Here is a 10,865-nt window from a genome sequence, read left to right as displayed (position 1 = left end):
ACACTCTGTCTTTTAATGTGAGTGATTGTTCTTGTGGGTGATGATATTGAAGCCACTTGAAAAACAAATTGTTGACAAAATGGGGAGACAGAAATTTTAAAACAGGACTTGACTCTAAAAGCAATACTAATTATAAATGCTTATATCCATAGCTTATTATTTATGCCTATTAGTAAACATGCAGCACAGTGCCAATGACGTGATTCGTTAAATATGACACCACTAACCTGTGTCATCCAATTCCAATAAGTGCCATCCATGGACACGTGCCCATTAAAATTCATGGTTCAGGTAACAAGTTCATGTGCTGACAACCTAGAACAATTAGGGGGAAAGAGTTCCCTTAAGGATAATATGGATAGGTAGTGATCCTTTTTTACATTTTATTCCTCAAAGAGTACCGCGAGAGAGTTGTTTTTCTTATTCCCATTTTTCTGATGAGAAATGAAGTCTCAGGAATATAAATAAATGCCTGAAGGTACAAAGACATAAATGGGACTCAACTAATACTCTGTTCCAAGCTCTTATTTGGATCTAGGTGGCAAAGCCCATCTGCTGGAAGATGTTTGGTGATGCACATAAATAAATGTCTTAATTAGTGGCAGGAAAATATGAAGAGAGATGGATTTGTGTCATTCAGGATTTGCAGGTCTATGCTTGAGTTTTAGGTCCTGGGGCAAGGGTGTGACTTATTTGTCCCCAGGCCCAATTTCCTCAGAGGCTTTGGCTTTTGACATTTGTGTCTCCCTGCACTTTGAAATCTGTAGACTTCTTAAAAGCTCCAAAAGTTTGAAAATAATTTTTTGGTCTCTCTGGAAAGTTCTAGCATCTTTGAGCTACTCAAATGGTCTATTGCTGTCTTTACTATTTCACAGATACCATGATCTGTTCCAAACAGTAGTCGTCCTTATCAGCAGTGTGATTCCGTGCACAGGGAGAAGGGTGGGTCCTCATGATGGCTCCAGAGAAGGGGAGGCTATGAATGATCTGAATTCTGAAGGCAAGACTCACACGTGCTCCATGTCTGTCTGATGTGATGGTACTGAAATTCATTTGCAAGGTGTGGAGGAGAATGAAAGTCATTTTATCACGTTTCAAGAAGGGAAATGGGATCAGAGACTTGTACATGTTTTGAAATCTTGAGAAAGCTGGATTGCATTATCCTCTGCAAGGGGGTTTGAGTCACCCTTTTAACTTCCTGGTTTAGTAGTTCTTTCATGCCCCCTAAAAACAATGTATCAATCATCCAGTGAATAGTGTGCCAATTAATTTATGGACATGGGGATTAACATGCAATCTGCTAATGCTGTGTTAACGAGTTTATGATTTTCATAAAATACATAGACCAATTTTGAGTTTTATCAACCTCGGTGGTTGAAATTAAAATGGAAATAGCAACATTTGTTTTTTGTTCTCCCTACAAAGCAACTAATTATTTTCCTCTGGGTAATGATGATTAACAAAATTCCTCTCCTGTTCCTGATCAGTGCACAGCTGGTACTCAGATAATCACAAAGACTGGGTTTTATGTGGTGATATTAACACCCCGTCTAACTTGAGAAGTACATTAACTGTGTACCGTTGTCTCGGTTCCTTAAATCTCAATGATGCCTTGATGAACTTCTCAAATTGGGAGCAACGTTTATATTAGTCAATTGTCATTGAGAGAGACAGAATGTTATCATGACGGTCTGCTATTGAGTGTACATTTTGTCTGCTTCAGACGTTGCAGATGGGCTTGCAACTTTGGTATATCTGAATAAGGCCCACAGGGACATCTCGTCCTATCGTATTTGTTGGCATTCTTCTTTCAGTTAAGCCAGAATGTGCTTGATAGACCTGGGCTTTGGAGCTAGAATGTGTTCAGAGCTACTCACTCCCATTCCTTGGGCTTTCCTGGTGTGAGGTTTGGACCAGGGTGGGCCAGAGGACATGCGAGGGAGGTTATCACTGAAGAAGTTCCAGAGCTAAGCAAGGCAGCCCTCAGCAGAATCCAGGGTGCGTCTCTGTGTCTACAACATGTTCTCTTCATCCTTAGCGTAACAATCCCTTTAGAGACAGGGACCGTGTGTCACTTCCTTTTTATCACCAAGTTTCGCATCATGCTCGGAAGTTAATAGGTGCTCAGGGTTTGCTGGATGAATGAAGTGTGATACAAAGGGAAAATTACGTGTTTGATTCTGCTACCGAAGAAGGTTTGATGTTAGCTAATTGGCCAGTGTGTGGTGATTGTGTCTCAACAATCATATAGAAGAAGCCATGTTTGCACTCGTACTGCCTTCAGAATAACAGTAAATGTTATGTCTTTCTTAAGTGTCCACTATGGCATATTTTAAAATACACTTTGTGCTGGCGAGGATATGTGAAGGGCACACTTCTGTAACCCTTTAGAAAAGAAATGTAGCACTATTTGTCAAAAACTTGTAATGCTTTTGTTGTTTGTTTTTTTTTTTTTTTTTTTTTCTTAGTCTGGGAAAATCCAGAGCCTGGAAGTCGGTTTTAATAAAATAATTGAAAATAGAGAGATAGCTTTCTGCGCACCGAGATGCTCATCTCAGATTTGTTTGCAACCAAGGAAGGACTAGAAACAACCTAAGTTTCCGGCAACATGGGGATAGTGAAATGTGACATATCACTAAATGGGGCTTTTGATATAAAATGCTTTTCAAAGTTTTATAGTAAGATCATACATTATTATGTTAAGTCCTAAAATTGTCACATCATTATCATAGCTAAAATATACTGTATATAAAAAAAAATGCCTGGAAGGGAATATTATTAAATCTAAGAATAGAAATAAAACTGGAAGAAAATCCACCAAAATATTAACATTGGCCTTACTTTTTATTTGTTTTATTTTCCCAATTTTTAGTAGACCCCCGCAATTATGTCTCCTCTAGTCTTTTGTGTTGAGAATTTGTGACCTTACTTGGCTCCTGTCTCCACATTCCATTGCCATGGCAGATTGGCTCAGAATGGACACCCGACTCTAGTTGGGCAAATTGGTTTCTCTCTGCTGGGAATGTAAAACTGAGAATTCAGGGAAAGGAAGTCAGTTTGTATGCACGAATTTTGAACTGGAGGTGCAGCCACCTCTCCCCTCTTGCACAAAGAAAACAAATTTTCAGAAAATGAAGAAGAAAGAAAAGACAAGAGATCAGGGGATACTAGAGAAAAACTGGTTTCTGAAGACTTTCTAGGTTTTAGTCTTAGCCCTCAAGAGGCCTGGCTGAATGCTATGAGATACTCTTGTGTCCTTATACAATTATTACCATTTTTAGAATTTTTTCTCAATTCGGTTTCTATTACCTGCAATCAAGTATAAGTAAATGAAATGCCTTTACTTTTTGGATATTTAAAAAAATATATACAAAATGAGGATGTATTACTATTAAAGTATTATTATAATGAACATAATTTTTATTAGTTTTGAAGGACAGTAGATGTTTTATCAAGCACTCTTGCTGATACATTGTTTGTAAAAGTAAGAAGCATAGGTCATTCATGCCATAGAATTACAGTGCTTCTTCTGGTCCTATTTTACTGATTTTTGGGAGGTTTGATAATTTGATTTGACTCTAACATACACTTGTTATTTTAAGAAAGCCTAATATGACAAATTTCAATTTTAAGATGATAAAGGAGAGAACCATCCATTAAGGCAGGTTACATCCAGCCACTTCTCCTCACCTTTGCCATTATCTGACCTGTGTCCCTGACTTTTGGCCAGGTCTGACAAAAATTGTGCTGGCCACCAGAACACCATTAGAAATGCTCATGGATAAAAAATTGATGACTGGATACATTGTTCATAATGTGTTATCCAATAAAAAAAATACAGGCTATAATCCTAGTTACACTAAAAATTACAAATACACGAGCAAACTTGGAAATAAATATACCTTAATGTTAACTGTGCTATATTTGAGTTACGGCTTTACAGGGAATTAAAAATTACCTTTTTGTATTTTTTGTATCTTCAAAATTTTCTACAGTGTGTATGAATTTAGTTAGTAATAACATTTTTTTAAAAGTTAAATTTTTAATGAAAAAATACCTTAGGTACCAAAACAATCTTGGAAGTCTTTTCTCCTGATTCTGTCAGGTGCAAGAGTTTAATAAAGAAGGAGGGGGGAGGTGCCTGGGAGGCTCAGTCCATTAAGAGTCTGACTCTTGGCCTTGGCTCAGGTCATGATCTCACGGTTTGAGAGTTCGACCCCTGCCTTGCGCTCTGTACTGACAGTGTGAAGCCTGCTTGGGATTCTCTCTCCCTCTCTCTGCCCCTTCCCTGCTTGTGCAGTATCTTTCTCTGTCTCTTTCTCAAAATAAGTAAATAAACTTAAAAAAAAAAAGAAAGAAGGAGGAAAGGAGGGATAGAGTTTGGGCTGCCTCAGATACTCTGTCCATTGGATTTGGGCCCTCTGGTTGCTCTCTAAGGGAACATTTATCAGGACAAAGTGGCCTGGGATATATGTTCCTAGTCCAGACAATGCAAGGCTTACAGCAGGTAGTTGCTGAGAGCTCTGGCTTAAGGGTAAGCCTGGCTCCACTCTTTTCTATGTATGCTTAGGCTCTGTCTCCGTCTCCCATTCTGTACAATGACGCAGATCCCTCGTGGGGTTGTTGAGAGCCTAAGATGAGATGGTACTATATCAATTGCTTAGCAGAGTCACTGGCTCATAGCAAGTGGTCATAGTGTTTCCTGTTGTCACTGATAAGTAACAGCTGTCAATTGCCCATTTGTAGTCAATAAACCTTCCATGTCCACCTGCCATTCCTCAGACACGTTGTCCATATTCTGGCCTCCATTATTTTAGTTTACACCTGACAAGTTCTTCTTCCTATTTTCTCTATCAATTCTAAAAGTAGTTACTGCTGCTTCAACTTTCATGCCTATAGAAGTCACCTGTGGGTATTGTTAAACTGTGGATTCTCAGTAGGTCTAGATTCTCAATCGGTGTGGGTTGGTATCCAAGATTCTGAATTTCTAACAAGGTAGGTCCCACATGAGGTCAGTGTTGCTGTCCAAAGACCACTTTTAGTAACAAGGACTAAGATGGCCCTGCTGAAATCCAACATTTGTGTGAAATCTTCTCTAGTGTCTCTAACCAGAATGTCCTCTCCCTTGGCTTTCAAAGTACGTCATTTATACTCTTAATTTAGCACTTAATACATTAAACCTGCTTTGGTGCATTGCTGTATGTGATTCTGTTCACTCTTTAATGTTTATTTTTGCCAGAGAGAGAGAGAGAGAAACAGAGCATGAGTGGGGGACGGGCAGAAAGAGAGGGAGACACAGAATCTGAAGCAGGCTCCAGGTTCTGAGCTGTCAGCACAGAACCCCACACAACGCTCGAACTCACGGACCGCGAGATCATGACCTGAGCTGAAGTCAGACGCTCAACTGACTGAGCCACCCAGGCGCCCTGTTCTGCCCACTCTTAACTAAGCTCCTGATGGTTGACTGTGAGCACCAGCATAGTGGTGTGGATGTGGTGTTCAACTGATAATTGAAAAATTATTAAACTGAATGAAAAAGAATGAAATGATAGCTTAATGAAAAAGAATGAAATGATAGCTTGTGTTTTACATGAGTATTCACTTTGAAATTGTCAACATAAATCAATTTAATTAGTGGAAATAGTGAAAGAGAGTAGGTTGCCAAGATTTTCAAATGGCGAATATATGATTGCAATATTTCCTTTTTCTTAAAAATACATTATACGTTACAGAATTCAGGGTGAGGTGATGTACTGGATGGGATGACAAAGACAATCTAGGATGATACATTTTCCACCCATCAAATGAATGGGTAATAATTTGTTTTTCAAACTCTAAGTTTCTGGGGCCATGGTTTAAAAGCAGCCTCTTAAGTAAACCAGAAGCCAAAGTTGGATAACCTTGTATACAAGCTGGACGTTAATTAGTGGTCATTGGGGTAACATGGACTCACTCTGTTGAGAGTAATTAGGGAAAGGAATTTCTAGGAAATGAGGAAGGTACAATGGAGGTCTCTGTTGGAGGAGGTCATCAAGAGGACGTGACCTCTGCTTGACCTTCGGGCTGAACTCAGGCAATTAGAGGCTCCTCCCCTGTCCTTGGAATATATGTTCGGCCTATTGTTCCCACAGAAGGAGCCATTTCAAGGACACAGGGTTGAGGGAGCAATGTGTGGGGGAGACCAGCTGGACGGTACATGTTACTGAACCCCATTAAGGCTTCTGTTTAATAAGCTTTTAAGATTCTGGTGGGCAGGTGCAGATACCTACTTATCTTGCAGACACCCAAGTAGGACATACAAACCTGTATGTAAGTTCCCTTCCTTATTAAACTTTCCACCTACTGATCTGGAGTAGCCTGCCTCCTCCTTCAGTCTCTCCTTGCCCTCCACGTATGGGGGCCAGTTTGTGAACCAACAATCTTCCCCTCTCTGGAGATTCTCTGGTGGTTGGATAGCTCGGCAATTGTGCTGACTGTGGAGTTTGTTCAATCTTGCATAGGCACCTACTACATAATTCTGACTTTCCTTCCCCAGAGCAATTGGCAGTTCATTTCAGGACGACTTTCCATTGTATTTTAAAAACCCGGTCGATACAAATAGAAAAGAGACTCCATTTTCAGTAACCTTTTACTCTCCTACCACTCATGTCCTTAGGGAAGCTTAAAGAATTTTCATCAGTACGCTAAAAAGTAGATAGTTGGATATACTGCAAAACTTTTTCAACACTTAACTTTAAATCCCTGCTACTGCCAAGATATGCTTACAAAGAAATCATCTGGGGACACTTATCAACTACTGTTTTTGTGAAATGGTCCCCATGGGGATGAGGTTTACGCCTAACTTTTTTTAATTTAGTTTCTGTATCTTGTGCCTGATATCCAGCATTAGTTACAGAGTAAACAGTACTTTCCAAAGACTGACAGGGTCAGCTGCTCCGGGAATGTGGCCGGTGACCTCCCCGATGGATTATTGTCCTGCAGGCTGCTTCCAAGTCAGTTGAAAGGTAAGCATTCTTTCTGTATAAGTGCACACTGCTTTGGAACATGTTTCAATTTCAACTGAAAAATCTGAAAGTATATCCCGGGCACGTTGTCTCAAAGGGCATGGAGCTGTTACTGAGGGGGCAAAGTGATTTGTCATGTCAACACAATGGCCACAGCTAAGCTTCTGGGTTTAGGGGACGAGTGAACTACAGTGGTGCATCTGGTTGCTTTGATTAAGCCCTACAGACACAGGAAAACTTCCATCCAGAGCTCTTTTCTCAGCACACATTGTAATTCGAATATTCAAAAAGTAAAGCCTTCCATTCCTGAGTCCTTTTTTCTGAAGTCTCATCAGTTTAAGTTGGCTGTTGTCTCCACCCCTGAAACGGCAATGGTGGTGGTGTTTGTGTGTATGTGTGAGAGAAAGGGAGACAGAAAGAGACATTACTGGCAAGTATATCTACTATTCAGAAGATCTGGCAATATAGTGAGTGTTGCCAAGTGCGAGAGCAAAAGCTTGTTCAACCCACACATCATGGCTGTCACCATGAACAAGAGAAAATATCTCGTAAGTCCCTTGAAAATTTTAGATACTGAATACAGAATAGTGGAAACAATGGAACATGCTGGAATAGGATTCCCAAGGGCTTTTAATCAGCTTGTATGTTGTAGACTCTTAAAGTATGGATTTAGTTTTATAACAGAATTACGGTTATTTATAAATTATTATATTGGTATTAGTTTTTTGTACTTCACATTTTAGTTTTTGGTAAATATTGGTAAAAGGATTGTTTTTTGCAGATGCATGCATTCAAAAAGCTAGCACTTTCAAAGTTCTTGGAGCTCTCGCTTGATTGAACTATTTTCTAATGTTCCGAACAAATGCTCTGTCATCAAGAAATGATTTTGTCAAGAAAATGTCTCTTTCCTTACATTGACTAAAATGTCTTCTCTACAGTCATTTTTTTTTTTTTAAATTTTTTTTTTTCAACGTTTTTTATTTATTTTTGGGACAGAGAGAGACAGAGCATGAACGGGGGAGGGGCAGAGAGAGAGGGAGACACAGAATCGGAAACAGGCTCCAGGCTCCGAGCCATCAGCCCAGAGCCTGACGCGGGGCTCGAACTCACGGACTGCGAGATCGTGACCTGGCTGAAGTCGGACGCTTAACCGACTGCGCCATCCAGGCGCCCCTACAGTCATTTTTTAAAACATGGCCAAGAACCAAAATGGGGGCACAAATAGTATCAGAAGATATAAAAAAATATCATATTCCAGTAGAAAAGGTTTATGTTTCACTGAAGGGTGGCAATTACAAAGGTACAAATTTGTTAAGCTGCTATTATCGTAATTATCCTATACTGATATTTTAGGGTTTGCTTTTGTGTCCACTTGGCAGATTCAAATGACAGAAATGTTTATTATATAGTTATAATTTGATTTAAAAATTCCTCCGTAGACATCATCTTTTCATAAACTGTGAGCATGTACCGTAACTCTCAGCATCCTGTGCCTCTGGCCTGCAGAAGCCGGACAGGAGGCTTACAAGTGGTGATGGTGAAGATATTAAAAGTCTTCCTGTGTTTGCCTGTTTTCCAGATGCACAGACAGATGAGAAGATGAGAGGAAGTTTCTGGAAGAAGAGTTCACAGATGCTGCTTGAGAGTTTACAGTGGCCATACCTGATAAATAGACTCAGGTAGGGTTGCTGGGAAAACTAGAAAATTCTGGGAATCAGTATCGTCCCTTTGTTTTTCACCGCCAACACCTCCTCCCTGCCCCAACCCATCCCATTTGAACATCAGACAGAGCCTTCCAGACACATGGGTGTAAATTCTGAACTAGGAGCAACACCAGTAGGTCAAAAGTTAGCTGTTGGAGATGAGTTTTCAGTGCCAGGTCTAAGCTAGATTTGTATTTGGCTGTTGAGTACCATGGGAAACACATTTCTGGCGTGGTTTTGCAACAGGCTAAGTTACCTGCTTAGTGTAGTATCCTGGTGCACCTCTAAATGGGTATGGGGGTTACATGGGCTTCTGATTTGACTGTGGAGAGCATACAGGACCTACCCGTGCCCCGCAGGTGCCATGTGGACTGATCAACCCATATAAAAGGCATTCATTGTCTCAGAAGAGGATCCCCTTTTCGATAAAAAGCTCTTTAGCCTCGGAGCACTCAACGAGGAAGAGCCTCAGTTGTCTACACCAGGCTGTTATTTTTTCCAAAGAAAACAGCATTTGCTTTTCATGCCTCGTGAGTGTCTGTCTCCTTTGTGAGGTTTCAGAAGTAGAGCACCTATCTGTGCTTTTGCTGTGGAGGTAAAAGCTGTTTAAATGGCAGGGGTGGGGAAATCACCATTAAAAACAAAACCCAGTATATTTCATTCTCTGACCCTACAGGTGCACAGGCCATTTTAAGAGTTGCAAACCCCACTCTCCCCGTTTTTGAATATAGGCACAACATCACAAAATCCGATCAGCTGAGATTTCATCCACCATAAGAGGTGCATGACGCTGATGCAAAGTAATAGAAGAGGTGCCAGTATCTTGAAGTAAATATCATTTTCTGAGGGTTGTTTCACTTTTGAATGGAATTCTTGCTTGCCTATGGTGGCGTCGATTTTAATTTCCTGTTTGGAGTGACCTGTTACTCATATTATGTTTCTGGGAAAAAAGTGATAAATTTCCAGCTTGAAAAGGAATTACGGATCTTTCTCTGTTTTTTTTTTTTTTAAATAATAGCTTTATTGAGATATAATTCACTCTTTTAAAGTACATACACAGTTCAGTGGTTTTTAGTATATTCAGAGTTGTGTAGTGATCCTGACTATCTGATTTCAGGATATTTTCATCACCTCAAGAGGAAGCCCCATGTCTGTTAGCAGTCACTCCTCACTCTGGTCCCCCCCAACCCCTGGCAAACACCAGTTATCTTTCTGTTCCTATGGACTTGCCGATTATTCCAGATGGTTCATATAAATCGCGTAATATGTGACTGGCTTCTTTCGCTTATATTTTCAAGGTTCATCCATGTTGTGTGTGTGTGTCAATACTTCATTCCTTTTTATTGATGAATAATATGCCACATATGGCATTTCACATTATTTCACCGTTCAGATGTTGTTTCCATTTTCTGTTATGAGTAATGCTGTCATGAACATGTGTGTGCAAGTTTTTGTGTGGACACATGTTATTAGTTCTTGTGTGTATGCCTAGAAGTGAAAATGCTGGGTCACATAACTATATACAATGTTGGGGAACTGCCACACTGTTTTCTGAAATGGCTGTTTGTGGGGCGCCTGAGTGGTTCAGTCAGGAAAGCATCTGACTCTTGATTGCTACCCAGGTCACGATCTCATGAACCCATGAGTTGAAATCAAAAGTTAGACTCTGCACTGACAGTGTAGAGCCTGCTTTGGATTTTCTGTCTCCCTCTCTTTCTCTCTCTCTCTGCCCCTCACCCACTTGTGCTCGCTTTCTGTCTCGAAAATAAACATTAAAAATAATTTTAAGTGGCTGCTCAACTTTATAGTCCTACCAGCAATGTAGGAGGGTTCCAGCTTATCCACTTGTAACTAGTGCCTGTTACTGTCTGTTATTTGATTTTAGCCATCCTCGTGGGTGTGAAGTGTTCTCTCGTTGTGGTTTTGATTTGTGTTCCCTAATCACAACATCTTTCCATATGCTTGTTGGCCATTTGTCTTCTTTGGAGACATGTCTATTCAAATACTTCAACTATTTTTAAACTGGGTTGTTTGTACTTTGTACTGTTGACTTGTAAGAGTTCTTTACAGAGTCGAAGGCTTCCTGCTTCTTAAGTCTGTTTATTTATCCTTTGCTCCAATAGTCATTTGAGTAAGATAAGTGAACAGTCAATATTGT

This window comes from Panthera pardus, unplaced genomic scaffold (assembly GCF_024362965.1).
Source record: "Panthera pardus isolate Hobbes unplaced genomic scaffold, ASM2436296v1 HiC_scaffold_17, whole genome shotgun sequence".
NCBI lineage: Eukaryota > Metazoa > Chordata > Mammalia > Carnivora > Felidae > Panthera > Panthera pardus.
Note: the sequence above shows the minus strand (reverse complement) of the source record.